At 47.7% G+C, this 16,860-nt stretch overlaps 1 protein-coding gene across 4 annotated transcripts in view; it reads left to right on the top strand.

Annotated features, from left to right (window-relative positions):
• Eml1 (EMAP like 1) overlaps positions 1-16,860 on the top strand; it is a 110,028-nt gene that overhangs the window by 17,828 nt on the left and 75,340 nt on the right. The window contains exon 1 of one of the 4 annotated variants that reach the window (XM_052738941.1): positions 6,775-6,890. The exons of the other annotated variants lie outside the window; for them this stretch is intronic. The gene's annotated coding sequence lies outside the window, so the exon portion shown is untranslated. Of the gene's footprint in view, positions 1-6,774; positions 6,891-16,860 lie in introns of those variants that run through there. 4 annotated transcript variants of the gene reach the window in all.

The raw sequence follows: 16,860 nt of genomic DNA on the forward strand, positions 1-16,860 counted from the left end.
TTTAGAACTGTCCCAAGCTAACGTGGTCTCTGTGTTTATACGTGCAGCGCTCCGTTCATCTACATTTATGTATCGGGGGAAAAAAAACCAAAAAAACATGAGCCTGTAATCTCAGCACAGGAGATCAGGAATGTGAGGCCAGTGTGAGGCGGAGGATCAGGAGTGTGAGGTCAGTGTGAGGCGGGAGATCAGGAGTGTGAGGCCAGTGTGAGGCAGGAGGATCAGGAGTGTGAGGCCAGTGTGAGGCGGGAAGATCAGGAGTGTGAGGCCAGTGTGAGTACACAGCAAGGCACTGTCGGAGAGAGGGAGGGAGGGCAGGAGAAGAAGAAAATATGCTCTAGAAAATTGCGTCTTTTATTCTGACAATTTGGAGGGACTTCCCCCTTTTAGACCCTGGAATTTATATATATATATATATATATATATATAATAGTGCCTTGTTTTAAGGTCTCCAATACTCAAAACTCTGGATAAAACAAGTTATTTATAGACTCCCCCTGTGTTTTCCTTTTTCTTGGCGCCAGGGCTCTGGGTATGCTGGGTCAGCTCTCTGCCACTGAGCTGCATCCCCATTGCTTTTGTAGTTTTTATTAAGTCAGAGCCTCACTGAGACACCGGGGTTTGGCCTTGAACTTGTGATCTTATTGCCTCTGCCTCCCAAATTCCATGCCAACTTTTTAAAGCAATGTGGTCCTTATGGGATGCTAACGTCGGATGCTTGTCAAACTTGACTTTATCGTCAGACAGTATCCAAGGTGGGGTGTGTGGCTTGCATTTTTTGTCTTTGAGTCCTCTCAGTCAGACCTCTGGGGGAGGTGCTTCAAGGAGGTGAGGCCTTCGCTGACGAGATAAGAGCGGCCCACTCAGAAGACAGGTCCGGCACTTGGATGGAGCTCTGCTCAGCATGCTGGCACCTCATTGGAACCACCTGCTTGTTGGGCCCTTCCGCAGTCCGAGGTTCACCTCAGACATCTTGAGTGCCAGCCCGCAGCTCCAGAGTCAGGCTGACCATCGCTCAGTTGCAATTTCAGACTCAGAAATCGAAACGTGTGGTTTTCAATGGTTTCTAGTGATTTCTCTTAGTTTAATGGTTCTGCTGGTCCATAATGGTGTGGGTTTGGTTTGGTTTTGCTCTGTCTGTGGTGCTGGAGATGAAATCCAGAGTCCCGTGCATGCAAACAAGTGTGTCACCACCTAGCGACACCCAGGCCCTTGTGCACAGCTGGTTTTGAGTGTGGCTGTGGGTACTACCCTAGACTCTTCTCGCGTATTGGCTCCATGTCCCATACTTTCATTTGAACATCTGGATCAGAATTCAGAGCATATTAGGGCCCAGTGGTTTAGGGAAGAGTATGCAGTGTAGGGACCAGTATGTTCTGGTGATCAAGCCTCCTCCACTTGCCTCACCTGTGGACACTGGCTCAACACTTGGGTGACATTTTTTACTCAAACTTGACATTTAGGTGACTCATGTCCTGAGGAACCATGAGGGCATCTACCAATCACTGGTCACACAGTGTCCTCTAGAACTCAGCTTTTTAAACTGTGGGTTGCAGCCCCACGGGGCGCTGTGTAACCAAATGTGGGATTCATGGAAAAGTTGGCAGCAGTGAAGGTGCCTGCATGGACGACCACCGAGAATTAATTAAAAATCAAATTCATCCAAGGTGTTTCTGGCCACACTCACCAGTGTGTATCACACAGCTTCACCGAAAGCCTTGGCGAGGAGCACACAGTGGGAGAGCTCTGCAGTGTGCATGTCCTCACGCCACTCAGCACCAACCAACACTGCCTGAGACACCTCAGCTCCCATCAGAATCTGGCTTTACGATGCATGCATACGAAGATTTCCACTCTTAGAGAGCTGCCCTGGTTTACTTACGGAAAAACAAAAACTTGCATGGCCCTTGTACATATGCGTTTGTGCCACATTGTGCTTGAATGATTTTTAAGTGTTGTTTGAGCTGCTGACTTGAATTTCATTACAAAGAATCATTCAATGACTTTGGCTTAGGGCTAGGCCAGAATGTCAAACAACCTCTGAAATGGCCTTAAACATACTTCTGCTCTTCTGTATGATGTATTTATGTGAAGTGGCTCCTTCAGCATTGACAATTATAAAATCAAAATATCGGTCAACTCTGAAAGATGTTGAAAGATGGTTTATGTCCAGAAGTATCAAACTTCCAAGCTAAGATTTAATTACAGAATTATTTATTTGTTTAATTCTGTAATTATTATCTTTACAGAAAAATAAATAAGAGTATCCATCTCATTAGAATGCAAATTTGCTTTAAATAAATGGTAAAGTTATGTGTATACCAAAGAATTATTTTAAAATAAATTTCTTCCCCAGCAATCAGGAGGCAGAGGCAGGAGGACCCCTGTCAGCTTGAGGTCAGCCAAGTCTTTGTAGCAAGTTCCAGGCCAGCCAAGGCTACATAGTGAGACCTGGTCTCAAAAAAAAAAAAAAAAAAAAAAAGCCATTTTCTTTTTGATTTACTATCGGTAAATGTCTGCTTTCTTTCCTGTTCTATCGTTCTATCTACCTGCAGTCATATAAAGGGGACCAGGGATCTGGAGTGGGTGGAGTCTAAGAAACTCTGCCCTAGAGCAGTCAGGTGTCGAGAAAATCAAGCCTGCTAGTCTCATCCTGAGAAAGCTGAGTTCAGGAAGGTCCCACTGACTTTGCTAAACTCATCGGCCCTTCCTTCCTTCTTGCTTTGTTCAGCGGGAATTTGTGTGTCCATTGTAAACAAAGCCTAGTGTGTGGCCTGAGGAGTCTGATTCTTCCCATCTGCTTGGCAGCCCCACTCCAGAGCTTCGTGGGAGTGGCTCTGCTCCCCCTCACCAAATTCCTGCCGAGGGGCGGGTGTCAGTGTTTTCCATACATGAGGAACCGAGGGCTTGGATTTCCCTGTCCACAGGCATCTCTCTGCTGCAGCCTTCAAAAGGCCCCAGGAAATAAATGCTGATCACCGCACATCGCTTTTCAAAGCTCAGCCCCGAAGTGATGGCTCTTTGTGGCATGCACGCTCAGGCAGACTGCCTAACTAGCTGTATCAGTCACCACCTATAGTATCTGCCTCAGTTTCCTGTGCTGTACATTGGGGTTCCTATTTCTTATAAGTCTTGAGGGAAATAATCTCTATGACTATTCTGTGAACTATAAACCTCGGTCTGGTGGCCATAATCCACACAAGGATTAATGCACAGTTAATACTAGCTTGTTTTAAAATAGTAATGCTTCTACGTTCTTGACTCCCAGAATGATGAGTGTATGAGTGTATGAGTGTATGGGTAATGGAGGGTGTTAATTAGATTTAATCACTCAACATTGTGCATGTATATCAAAACATCACATCACCCTGTACATTATTTGAAAATTTAATTGACAATTATTATTTATTTAAAAATACTTCATTGGATTGCTTGGCAACTTGTTTCCTACTCTCTCTCCATATATATATGGATATATATAAAATATATATATATATATATTTTTTTTTTTTTTTTTCTTGAGACAAGGTCTCACTATGTAGGTCCTGGCTGGCCTGGAACTTACTATGTAGACCTGACTGGCCTCAAACTCACAGAGATCCACCTGCCTCCTGAGTGCTGGGATTAAAGACACATGCCGTCACACTCAGTTTTTCTTTCTCTATCCCTGTATCCAGATATGTCTGTCCAAGGGCCTCTGAATTCTGCCCCTTCTCTCTCACAGGCTCATCAGCAATGAGACTGAACTTACACAAAGATGTCTGCCATGTCCCTCAATGGTACAGTCTTAGGGGACTCTACCATCACTGATGTGGTCTTGGACCCAGGGGTTCTCTTGGGCCACGTGACTGCTTATTTCTGTCCTTCCTGATAAGGCACCCCCAGGAATGCAACCTCTGTTGCGTTCACTCACCCTAGAGAACTGTGCCTTGCCTCACTTTGGGAAGGAACCAGAACTGTTCATTGCCGTTGGTACTGCTGAGGGATGGATTGCATGCGTTCTTGGCAGTTTAGGCCTGCTGGTTCTGTTGGGTGCCTGGACAGCTGGGGCATCCTCTGGCTGCATCAGTCACCACCTACAGTATGTGGGTGCCTGACGGAGGACATTCCTGTGGCTGTGCCTTTGTGATACCCCAATAGGTGGATATGGGCTGAGGAAGGCCAGCCAGGGAGTGTTTCCAGACCTAAATCTGAAAGTGCAGCTGGTGGTTCTTGGAATCCTGTCTTGACGGTGATTCCTTCCTGATGCATTGTGACTAGGATTGTTCTGGCTTACAGACCATCTGGCCTTTGGACAAGCCACACAGCATTGAGGGGTCCGTCCTTTCTCCCCTAGCCATAAACCTCTCCGTGACCCCTTGGGGCTGCACAATGCATTTCCCAGTGCTCCTTTGTCCCACTCTTCTCCACACACAATCGTCTCTACGGTTCGCTTCCTAGGGTCCCTCCTTGCAAAGAGACTCACAGTGCCAAGATTTAGGGGAGGCATTTGGAGGACAGCCCTCGCTGAAGGATGACCCCAAAGCAGCAAGGGTTAAGGGAATAATACAAACCTTTGGACAGAAGCTCAGAATAATTTGAGTTCCTAGTGCCCAGCTTAGTTACCTACTCTTTGGTTATATAAAGCCTATGCTTTATAAAACAAATCGTTCTTACATGGTTTTGCAGATAAAACGTTTCTGAGTGCAGTGTTTCTCTTATCTGGAGCACTGTTAATGAGGGGAGGTAGACCAAGGAGTTACAAACCCTACCCTTCCCCACACCCCCGCCAGCCAAAAACAAACGAACAAAAAACTCCAATACCCCATAGGCTCCAGAGTCTCCTTGGGGCTGAACACATTGGGTGTTACCCTTCGAAAGGAACACTCGCTTGGCCCAGCCTCTTCCTAGCCACCTTTTCCAGAAGATCAATCCTGTTATCTGAACAAAAGGATTATGGGTAGGGCTGAACCAGTTTTGTGTGCTTTGCAATACCAGCCCTGTGGATTTTGTGTTTCTCAATGAGGGCACAACAAAGGCCAGCCCCATTCAGGAGGAAGACTGGCTTTTTGGTTTAATGGATAAAAACAAATGTCTCTCAGCTTTCAAATCACAGTCTTCAAGGCAAAATTTCAGATGACCTGGCCTGTGCATCTCCACAGCAAATACATGAAAATTATAGTTGCAGAAAAAGTTGAAAAAACAAAACAAAACAAACCTGATAAAGGCAAATATCTTTGCCTACTAAAAACTGTGGAGACATGCCATTAAAGACTTACGTGATTCCTTCAGCTACAATGGAATTCAGACCTGAATTGAGACAAATTAAAGTTTATAAGTTTATTTAGGTCTGAAGAGTTGGCTAGTGGTTAAGAGCACTAGTTGCTGTTCCAGAGGACCCGGGTTCAATTCCCAGCACCCACATGGAGGCTCACAACTGTCTGCAACTCCAGTCCCAGGAGATCTGGTGCCCTCTTCTGATCTCCAAAGTAACCAGGCATGCACGTGGTACACATATATACATGCAGACCAAATACTCATACACATAAAAATAAAAGCAAATGTATTTGTATATTTACTTATTTAGAGATGGTCTCCTTGTGTGGCTCAGACTAGCCTCAAAATCATGGTCCTTCCTCTGCCTCTCAAATGCTAGGAAAATAGACATCTACCACCAGAACATGCACCACCATGTCAAGATTCCATTTCACTGACCATAAGGTTATTGGTACCTGAGTCAGTTGCCAGGGTACACCTTGTCTGTCTGGGAGACCCTTCTCAGAAGCCTGAGGCCATCTTCTCCTGTACATGTCAGATGCCTGTGTGGGATCTGGTGGGTGACAGAGAACATGCATTTACCTTCAGCTGTTCTGTGGTTTTGTAACTTCTGAGAGTTGATGCTGGTTCTTTTCCTTAAACAGGGAAAAATGAAAGGGGTATGGGGTGTGATGGCATATGTCTATAATCCCAGCACTTGGGAGGATGAGACTGTCTGATCCTGAGTTCAGAATCAGCCCAGGCTAAACAGTGAGAAACAGAGAAAATCCAAAACTCAATGAAACAAGAGAAGAGAGTGTCCGACAGAGTTCATCATAGAAAACAACCAGCAATCTGAAAGGAGGCTCAGTAGTTCCAATTTCATTATAAGTCACCTTTAAATTGATAGATTATAAAACTATACATCAAGACTGGATTGCACTCAAGAATGAGCCAAAGCCATGCATTTGCAGATCCTGCAGAGGCTGGCGTCCTACGGTGCCTGAGGCTATTGAGCCCCAATACCTCAAGGCAGTGTGTGTCCTGTCCCAAATACACCAGGTGATGCACAGATCCTGTCCCTAACTACGGACTGCACCCCTAGAGCAGAAAGGCCAGCATGCACGTGTGTGACAGGGTGGGGGTGGGGTTGTCACTGTCCTGGCAAAGATGAATGCCCAGTGAGTGAGAGCCAAAATCAGGAACAACTTTGCCGCCAGGCCAGCTGAGAGGCAAGGCTCATTGCTCCAGCTCAGGCAGCTGCGGAGTGGCAGAACCAGGGTCCAAATGGGTTTGATCTAGTACTTTTTTATAGCACCTATACCTCATGGCTCAGCATTGCCCTATCACTGGCTTCATGAGCCCAACCGCCCTGCACAACTCTATTTGAGAGAGCAGAGTGCCTTCCAATACAGAAGTGACGTGCCCTCTTGTGTCGTGACTGCCACGGGCTGATCCATTCTTTTCTATAAACAATGCTTCCTTTTCATTTGTCTTTGTTAAAATGAGGGTGAGTAGATACTTCTTTCAGATAGCCAAATTGCAGCCATCTCTTTGTAATACTCCCCGCAGTCAGGAAGGATGCTTTTGACGGCCTGGCAGGCTTGGGGATTAGTTGAATAAGTCACCAGGGACCAGCAGAGGACAATTTCCAGGTTACTTTGTTGAGTTTTAAATGCTAATGAGATTTTTAGGGTGTCTGACAGTTTTTCTTTCTTCCTTATGATTTAAAAGATCATCACTTTGGGGAGCCTGACGTTGAGTGGTGGAGATGAGGGTTTTGTGTTATGTGTAGAGGGAGGGGTGGTCCCTTGGAGAGAGATGCCTGACAGTCTTGATGCCAGGTTTCAGGCAGCAGCACTCGCAGTGGGATGGCTTCTGATGTTCCTAGCATGAAAGTCAAAGTGCCATTCCCCTGCCCTCATGCTAACCTTTCCCGCTTACTCCAGGGAATACCCAAGGTCTGCCTGGGAATGCTGTGCTGGAGTCTGACTCTAGTACCAATGTCTGTAGGCAGGTGGGCATTTCTGGTGCTGAGGTAAAGGTGCAAGGACTTAGAGGGGTCCCCTGCTTCATCAGGGGAGCTGGGGGCCTGAGAACCAGAGTGAAGTTCTTGTCATTCCTGGCCCACGGGGTTTCTCCTGATCCAGGGTGTCTCTCCATTTGGCCCAAGTTTGAAAGCTGGGTGCTGTGTTTGGGATGAGGAAAGCATGGGTGGAAATGGCGGAAATGGTGGAAATGGCGGGTGCAAGTGTGATATTCAAGGCCAGGTGCCACAGTCAATGTCTAAGAGCAGGAAGGGGTCTGTGGGTTTTTTAAAGGGTGTTTTTTATTTGTGTGTGTGTGTGTCTGTCTGTCTGTCTGTCTGGGAATATGCACATGTGTGCAGGTGCCCTTAGAGGCCTGAGGTGTCAGGTCCCTTGGAGCTGGGGTCACAAACGTTCTGGGCCACCTGCTGTGGGTGTTGGGAACCAAACTCAGGACCTCTTATACAAAGTCAGGAAATGCTCTTAACCTCTGAGCCATCTGCCGCACTCCTTATTGAGGCAAGGTCTTGTGTAGCCCAGGCTGGCCTTGACATCATTACATAGCTAAGGTTGGCCTTGGTCTTCTGATTCTTCACTTGTGCTTGTTGAGTGCTGGGACTGCAGGCTTGTATCAGCACAGCTGGTTTATGTTGTGCTGGAGGCCAAACCTCGAGCTTTGCGCATGCTGGGCAAGCGTTCTGTGAACTGAGCTACATTTCTGGCTCTTGTTTTTGTTTCTGAGTGCACGTGTGTGTGTGTGTGTGTGTGTGTGTGTGTGTGTGTGTGTGTGTGTGTGTGTTGTATATTTGGTTTTTTTGAGACAAGATTATGCTGTGCAGCCCAGCCTTGTAGCAGGCTTTCTTGGACTACCAGCCCCCACATCATGACACGGAATATTATTATTAATTACGAATGCTTGGCGTTATCTTAGGCCTGTTTCTAGCTAGCTTTTTTTTTTTTTAACTTAAATTAACCCATTTCTATTCATCTGTGTGCTGCCCCGAGGCTCGTGTACCTCATCTACGTACTGTCTATCCTGCTTTCCTGCTTCCTCCATGTCTGGCTGACTGGCCCCAGCTGGCTGGCTGGCTACCCTTTTCTCTCTGCCCACCAGCCCCGCCTATCCCTCCTCTGCCTAGCTATTGGCCATTCAGCTTTTTATTAGACTAATCAGGTGCCTTAAGCAGGCAAGGTGAAACAGCAGCACATCTTTACATAGTTGAACAATTATTCTGCAACACATGTTTACGTAGTTAAACAAATATTCTATTCTACAACACAGCCTGGCCTCAGATTCGCTGTAACCCAGGCAGGCCTTCACTTAGGATTCTCCCGCTTCCACCTTCCTAGTTCCTGGTTATAGGCCATGCCTGGCAACTGGTTTTGATGGAGCGAGGTCTGCTGACAGCTTTACTTCTCATCCTTCAGCTTGGCCATGTGCCCAAGTCCTCAGCCTTGTGTCGCCTCCTGCATTCAAATGGCCCTTTCCCCATATATGACCTTGTAATGACACGCTTAGGCCACTTGAGGAGCATGAAGTCACTGAGTTGTGTAGAGTATTCACTTGTGACGCACTGTCTTATTCAGTATCCTAGTGTTCTGAGAGTCGGAGCCACCACTGTGTTATCCAAAGAGTCTTTAGGCAGCTAACAGCTGATAAAAGTTTGCAAAGTTTTGGTTTTCTTCCCCTTGGAAAGCTCAGGGTTACTGATGTCAAGCACTGTTCAGTTATTTTCCTTAAAGTGACAGGCTCGCTCCTGGCTTGTTATGATCACATTGTGTGAGTGAGTGAGTGAGTGAGTAAGTGAGTGAGCCATTGAGCTCAGGGTGCTAGGCTTGGCAGCAAGCATATTCACTCACTCAGCCATCTCGCTGACTCCTCACTCCTTCTGAAAAGCTGATTACAGAACTCTCTGGTGTGAGGACTTGTAGTTTGTCCACTGGCCGTTCTTCTGAGGGAAAATCAGAGTGCCTCAGAGAAGGCTCACAGCTGGACTGCACAGTGTGCTGCTCTGACACCCTGGGACTTGACATGCTTTATATATAACAAGACCCGTGCTTGAGGGTCCATCTTGAATAGCCTGGTATCCTAGGCTGCTTCAAGTTACCTTAGGTGAACTTTCATTTTGATGGTGAGTAGGCAGCAACGAAGACTCTGAACCCTTGGTGTCACCGCCCTGTCCTGCCTACTGGCATTTCCACCGTCATACCGGTGTCACATGGTGACATAGGAAATGTCAGCAAGATGTTATTAGGAAAATGTTCTTGACCTTCTGTACTCCTTGAGGGGGTGTCTCAGGGAATTTCAGGAGTGAGTGCATTGTGTGTTTAGAATTGCCACTCAGGAGGTTTAGAGATGATGACGCCCGTGGCCCACTCCAGGGGATGACTTCACACTGGATGAGCCAGGCGCTTAGGGCACAAGCATGAACAATGCTTTCCCCAACTTCTAGGTACCCTGGTTGGATGTGAAAGGGGTCCAGGAAATATGCCTTATGACCATGGTAAATACAGGGGTTCTGTGGCATTAGTGGGGAGGGTCCCCCAGCTCAGCTTGCTTTTTAGGTAGTGAAGACCAGAGGTGTTTTGGGAAGGATATGACCTGAGTTGAGCTTGGAAGAGCAGTATAATTAAGTCAGGTAAAGAAGGTGTGTGTGTGTGTGTGTGTGTGTGTGTGTGCGTGCGCACGCGTGCGCGCATGTGAAGATTGAAAGACCAGGAAGCAGGAGAGAATGTGTAGCATCCGGGAAACTGCCCACAGTTCAGTCGATGCTGAAGCTGGGGTAGGGCACCAAACTTAAAGCCAGGCAAGAAGCCAAGGGGCATGTGCCGAGTGCTTCCCCTCGGACAGGGGACACTCACAGCAGAAATTACATTGGCAGCAAGCACATTTACTCACTTAGCTGTAGCTGGGAGTTTTCCTGTGTCCCGCCTGGCCCAGGGGCAGGACAAATCTCTCTCACCCGCCAGTCCCAGAGCTGCTCAGACCCAAGTAAGGGTTGTTACTGACTTGCTCTTACACTTAAACCCAGCCCATTTTTGTTAAAGTATATGTCGCCACGTTTTCCGTGGCTTTACCTGTGTGTCATTGCATGCTGCTCCGTGGACGGCAGGTTGGCGTCTCCTGACTCAGCCTTCCTCTTCCCAGAATTCTCCTTGTCTGCTTATCCCGCCTATACTTCCTGCCTGGCTGCTGGCCAATCAGTGTTTTATTAAACCAGTGTACAAAAGCATTATCTCACAGCTCTTAGCCATCTCACTGGCCCCTCACTCATTCTGAGAAGCTGATTACAGAACTCTCTGGTGTTTCTTGTGATCTCTGGTCCACAGTCTCCACACTGCCTCTCCATGTGGCCGGACTTTGAAAGTAGTGCACAAGATTACTGCATTTTTGTTTTTTTAGGAAGATCATGCTGGCGTGATAAGGAGGCATGGAAAGGGGGGCGGGAACTGCTGTGGGGTAAAGCATGGAGGTTGTTGGAGGATCCCAAACAGCAAATGACCAGGGACAAGCCAAGGAGGAGGCTGAGAAGATGCAAGGGACAGAGGCAAAGCACTGGATGGTCTATGATGTTCATGTTTAAAATCAACAGGACTTGGTGATTGATTTGATGTTAATCATAAGAAATTGGGAATTAGCTAGGGGTGTACCTATGTTTACATTAATGACTGGCTGCACAGTTGGCCATTCACAGGGGTGAGAGAGCCCAAGTAGAAACAAGGCAATCCATTTAACATCATGTCTCATAGACACACACACACTCACACACACACTTGTCTACAGTAGATTGAGCTCTGAAGCAGGGGAGGCTTTGTTGGAGACCCCAGCATAGATAATGGATGAGGTTAAGTTGATGAGGTTGTGCAGAGGTTGTGGGAGGATGTGGACCTGCCAGCTGTGGTCACAAGGGGTAGGATGGCAGGTCCACAGGCTTAGGAGGAAAGGACTCCTGAAGAGCTGGGGATTCAGAGGAGAACAGAGAAACTGTAAAACTTGTCAGGAAGCCTTGAAGATGGTTCGGAGGTGCAGATACTCTGTGGTGACACAGCTGTATGATGTGTATTTTTGGTCCTGAGTTAACTCAATCTTTAGGTTTGTACAGGTTGGTAAAATGCTGGTGGGGTTTTCAGTTGTTTCCCCAGCAGAATGGTTGAGAAGAAAGCGTCTCTCTTTGTCTTCATGGTTCTCAGAAATCTTACCTTTCTTTCTTATACTAATGAGCATGCTGGTATGCTGTGGGATGGTCTGTATGTCAAATGTGTTGCTCTGATTGGTCAATAAATAAATCACTGATTGGCCAGTGGCTAGGCAGGAAGTGTAGGCGGGACAAGGAGGAGAATAAAACTGGGAAGTGGAAGGCTGAGTCAGAGAGACACTGCCAGCCGCCATGATGAGAAACAGCATGTGAAGATGCCGGTAAGCCACGAGCCATGTGGCAAGGTATAGATTAATGGAAATGGATTAATTTAAGCTGTAAGAACAGTTAGCAAGAAGCCTGCCACGGCCATACAGTTTGTAACCAATGTAAGTTTCTGTGTTTACTTGGTTGGGTCTGATGGCTGTGGGACTGGCAGGTGAGAGAGATTTGTCCTGACTGTGGGCCAGGCAGGAAAACTCCATCTACACTGGTATTCTTATGTGTTATGGTTTCTGAGATATTGGATGGCTAGGATATGAGGAATAATGGTAGATGCACTGTCATCTTTCACGAGAGGCTCCAGTGAGGCCAGAAGAGAAGAACTGAAGGCCTTCATTCCCACTGTAGGTGTCAGGAGTGTCTGCTGGGTGCCTGCACCCAGTGACCCACTTCTATCTGGTAAGCCCCACCTCCTAAAGATTCCACACACCCCAATAGTTCTATGCTTCTGGCTGGTGACCAAGTGTTCAAACACTTGAGTGTGTGAGGAATACTTCAGACTCACACAGTAGCAGTCTGTCTCTAAATGGTTTCATTTAAACCCTTTTTAGCTTTGCCTGGACACCTTCTTTTATTATGATTTTTTTTTCCGATGGAGTGAGGGGTAACACAGTTCTTTGTTTTGTCGGTGTGCTCTAGCTTCATAATTCCCCATGATGAGCTTCGTGGCATGTGGCTCTTGCTTGTAATTAGTGCCAGCGTGCCCCAAGAAACCCTCACTCCATATACTGCAAGGTGGAGGCGAGCCAGGATCGCATGCTTTGCCCAGCACATGGCAGCTTGCAGGGCGACGACTGTCACAGATGATGAGGACTCTGGACCCCTCCGCTTCACGGTTTGACTGTCTAGTTGATTGCTGAGCCTTCGCTGGTGCGGCACACACTCACCTGTCCATATGGGCCAAACACATGCTGAATTTGCCGAGGAGTCTTTCCCTACCCACCTGATGGACTTTCTCTGAGGAAACTTGTTCCTAACCACAACCCACACACCTTCACCTCAGATAAGGATCTGGGGCAGTTCAGAATGGAAGCTGTGTTCCTGCTTTGATTGACCTCTGTGAAAGGGTTGTTTCAAGCATTGTATCTAAGCCATCGGTGTGCAGTGAACTGGAGTGGATGGATTACAGGAGTTGGGAAGTGTGAAAGGAGGCAGCTGTGAGCTGGCAAGACACAGCCAGGCTGAGGCACGTTTCAGCCTCTGTTAACAAGTCTGCCTGCTTTCCAGCCAGGGACCACCGGCTCCAGGTGCTGCCACTTGGTGGCATTGGGAGGTTAAGGCAGGGGCTGGATGCTAAGCGATCTGGTTGCTGCAACAGGATTTCCCACATTAATTTTCACGTCCTTGCTCATTTTACTCAGTGTGTGTGCATGCATGCCTGTGTGTGCGCACGCATGTTCATGTATGTAGAGGCCAGAGATTGGAGTGAATCTCTTCCTCAATAGCTAGTCACGCTTTCTTTCTTTCTTTCTTTCTTTCTTTCTTTCTTTCTTTCTTTCTTTCTTTCTTTCTTTCTTTCTTTCTTTCTTTCTTTCTTCCTTCCTTTCTTCCTTCCTTTCTTCCTTTCTTCCTTTCTTCCTTCCTTCCTTTCTTCCTTCCTTCCTTCCTTCCTTCCTTCCTTCCTTCCTTCCTTCCTTCCTTCCTTCCCTCTCTTTTTTGAGACAGGGTCTCTCATTGGTTGACTGAGGGCTTGCTGACTTGGCTAGACTACCTGGCCAGTAAGCCCTGGGGATCTTCCTGCCTCTGCCTCTCCAGTGGTGGGATTACAGCTGTGTGCATCCCCCTTGGGTTTTATGTGGGTGCTGGGGTTGAACTCAGGACCTTTACAGCAGGTATTTTATCCACTGAGCCACCTCCCCAGCTCTTAGTCACAGCTTTATGAGTGTGTCACTGAGCAGTCCCATAGAAGAGACTCATCATTCTTTATGCCCAGATGAGCTGTGAGTCCAACATTGCCTGACTCATTCAGGGTCATGGTACTCCAGACCTTCTGACTCCAGAACGTTCCCTGTGTATGGCACTAGGTCTCCTGTCTTGTCCAACTGTAGGGATTCTACACTGTAAGGATTCTACAAGAAATGAAGACATGGAATAGGGGGCAGACCTAAAAGCCCTGAAGGCGGGTATCTGAAAGTGTATTCTCATATGCTCACACGTGGGCTTTGTAATGCTTCTGTGGCTAACCACAAGCTGCTCACAGTAAGAGGATGTGTGGTTAGATGACTGGAATGCTCCCCCAGTGGGGGCAGGGAGGCCAGAAGGCAGGTCCAAGCACAGCTTCGGAGCTGCCATACCGTCTGCAGTAGAATACGGAGTGATTGGCAGACAGACGACCTTGTGTGAAGAAATGAAAAATCTGGCTGCTCATTTTTGAACGAAAGCATTTTACAGCTTCAGAGTCTGGTGGGACTCGTTGTGAGGAGGAACTCCGGTGTTTAAGTGGAGAACCAACACACTTCCTCCGCCTCAGTCTTCTCCGGTCTGCCCCCCTCCAGGGCTGTTCTTTTTCTTTTTTCCTTTATGTTTCCACCTTGACTCTGTCTAGATGGTGGATTTGAATATTAATTGCAGAAACTGTGTATGAGAACGTAGACTCACACCCACGTGTGTGCACAAGCATGCGTGTGTTCCCTGGTAACTGATGAATGGACACGTGACATTTAGTTACCTGAACAATAGTAATAATCATATTTGTAAGGTATATTAATGTTTTCTATTTATGTATTTATTGAGATGGGGTCTCACTATGTAGCTCTGGCTGTCCTGGAGCTCATTAAGTAGACTATGCTGGCCTGGAGCTCACAGAGACCAACCTGCCTCTTCCTCCCAAGTGCTGAGATTAAACAAAACAACATACACACACACACACACACACACACAGAGAGAGAGAGAGAGAGAGAGAGAGAGAGAGAGAGAGAGAGAGAGAGAGAGAGAGAGAACATTAACATGTCTTACAAATATTCCTTAACCTCTGTCTTTCTCATTTTCTGGCCCATCCTGTAGAATCCCTCTTGGGTAGGGCATCCAGAGCCAGTTCCTGTGGCATGCGTGTTTGTCTGTTTTAAAATGCCCCTTGTTTTTCTCTTTCCTGTTAGAAGTGTTCCACGTAAAAGGTCGTTGAGTGGCACCAATGCTCCTGCTCAGGTGAAGAGGAGCTGAGGAACCACGTGGGGTAGACCCTTAAGCCAGAGTGCCCACTTTCCCCTGCATGAGCGAGTGCATGAATGCGTGTGTGTTTTCTCCTGTTTTTTTATTATCTCCACGTCTTTGGTCCCCACTTTAGGCTGCTGAAGCCTCTCTCTAGCCATTTTCTCTTCCAGCATCCCTTTCTTTGGCCCACTCTACCTCACCAGACATGCTGGCTGTCACCAGTCCAATCCATCTGTGTTTTCTGGATCGGCGCTGGTGTCAGTGGGGTGACAAGTGTGGGTTCCAGCAGCCTTGCCTCCCAGAAGCAGACTAAGGTCCCCTTTCTGTCTAGTTGAGACTCCTAATCCTGCTGCATACACCCTTGGGTGCCAGCGTAGGCCTGGGGAGGCTGGTTTATAAGACACAACTAGCTTTGTTTTATGATAATTCGGTTTCTTTTCCCTCTGCAAAACACCGTTTAGGTGACTCCGGTGCCAGCGGAGAAGCTGGTCTTCCTATGCTTGTGCCGGTTCCTGGCCACAGAGGCGGCCACCTCCTGCATGGACAGTGTCAACCTTGTTCTGGTCACATGGCAGCTATAGCTCTACCTGGGGCTCAGAGCGGGACTCCTTCTGCTGAGCATGGTACAGCAGGAGGGCCGGGAGATTGGCATTCTGGGCTCTGGGTTAGACCTTGCAAGGGACCGGATGCAATGCACCTTCTTCTGGGAACCCGAACCTTTATGACATACAAAATTTGGTGAAGACACCCCACAGCTCCAACCTGACTGTTGTGTTCTTTGTAGAACATGAACGCCCCAGCGCGTGTGCACTGACTGTGGGGTCCGTGAGTACTGGGGGCGGGTTGTGTCATGTGATCCCCTTACACAGGTGTGTCACGTGCTGTGGAGTGCTGAGCCCACTCTAGGTTTGTGGCGAAGAGCAGGGAAGAAAACAAACCATGGTACTTACTTTTTGGTGGAATGAACAGTGGATGTTGTGATGAGTTCATGTGCTGAGGAAACAAAGATGGTAGCTGCAGAGACGAGGCCCCCCCAACTTTCCTTACTACTACAAGAGAGCCCCGGGTAGCCATTTGACAGGGTATCACTGGTACCCGCTACTCACACAGGAGTCGGGGACTGTTCCAGGATGTGTGCCCTGGTTGTTTTAGGCCAACAGACACACAGACACGGTTTGCCACTCAAGTTTGCATTAAGCAAGGTGAATTCTCACAACTGCAAGACGGCCTCAGCATGGCGCTGAATAGCAGAGGCCGTTGACCACCCTCTATCGGCCGGCCAGCTCTCCCATTGAAAGTGTGCCTACAAGCACAGACTCTTTGGTAAGATTAATTGTGTGGTGTATGCATATCTCAGGGAGGCTGGCACTCATCCCCGACCCTCAGTTCCATAGAACTGAGGATCAGATCTCCCAGAGGGCTAACTCATGGGAGGGTCTAAACCTCCCTCAGTTCCTGATGGCTCCTGAGTAGGAACACTGTTGCTCCTGGTCCACCATGAGTGGATGCTTTCTTTGTTGAGTCTAGTGACACCATAACGTGTAATGGTAGGAACCATCCCATATGGGCTCTGGAGACTGTACTCTGTCATTTTCATGGAAGATTCCTTCATGACCTTGCATAACACCTGAAGACAAGGGAGCATCCTCTGCATGTGTCTGGAGTACCTCCTGGCAGTGTCCTCCTCTCCTGTGTGTCCCCTGCATCTCTAGTCTGTCACCTTGGCTATGCTGATCTTCTGTGATGTCTCCTTGACCTAGGGCCACCACCAGGTTCCACCTGTGTCCCTCCTGTGTGCCTGTTCCGGAAGCTGCAGCCACATGCTGAAATAGCTGTAGACTCACTCTTTGATCCAGCATCTCTCAGAAGTCACTGTCCCTTGCTGTCTGACACACTTGGTTTCTTCCTTTCAGCTCTTTGAGCTCAGATGACAAGGCCAAACCCCAGTTATCCCATCATGGCTCAAAGCAGAAGTCAATGGTACTTTAGAAACAGTAGTCTTATGACATTAAAAAAGGACAAAGTGTTTT

The sequence above is a fragment of the Peromyscus californicus genome, unplaced genomic scaffold (assembly GCF_007827085.1).
Source record: "Peromyscus californicus insignis strain IS unplaced genomic scaffold, ASM782708v3 Scaffold_15__1_contigs__length_86483966, whole genome shotgun sequence".
NCBI lineage: Eukaryota > Metazoa > Chordata > Mammalia > Rodentia > Cricetidae > Peromyscus > Peromyscus californicus.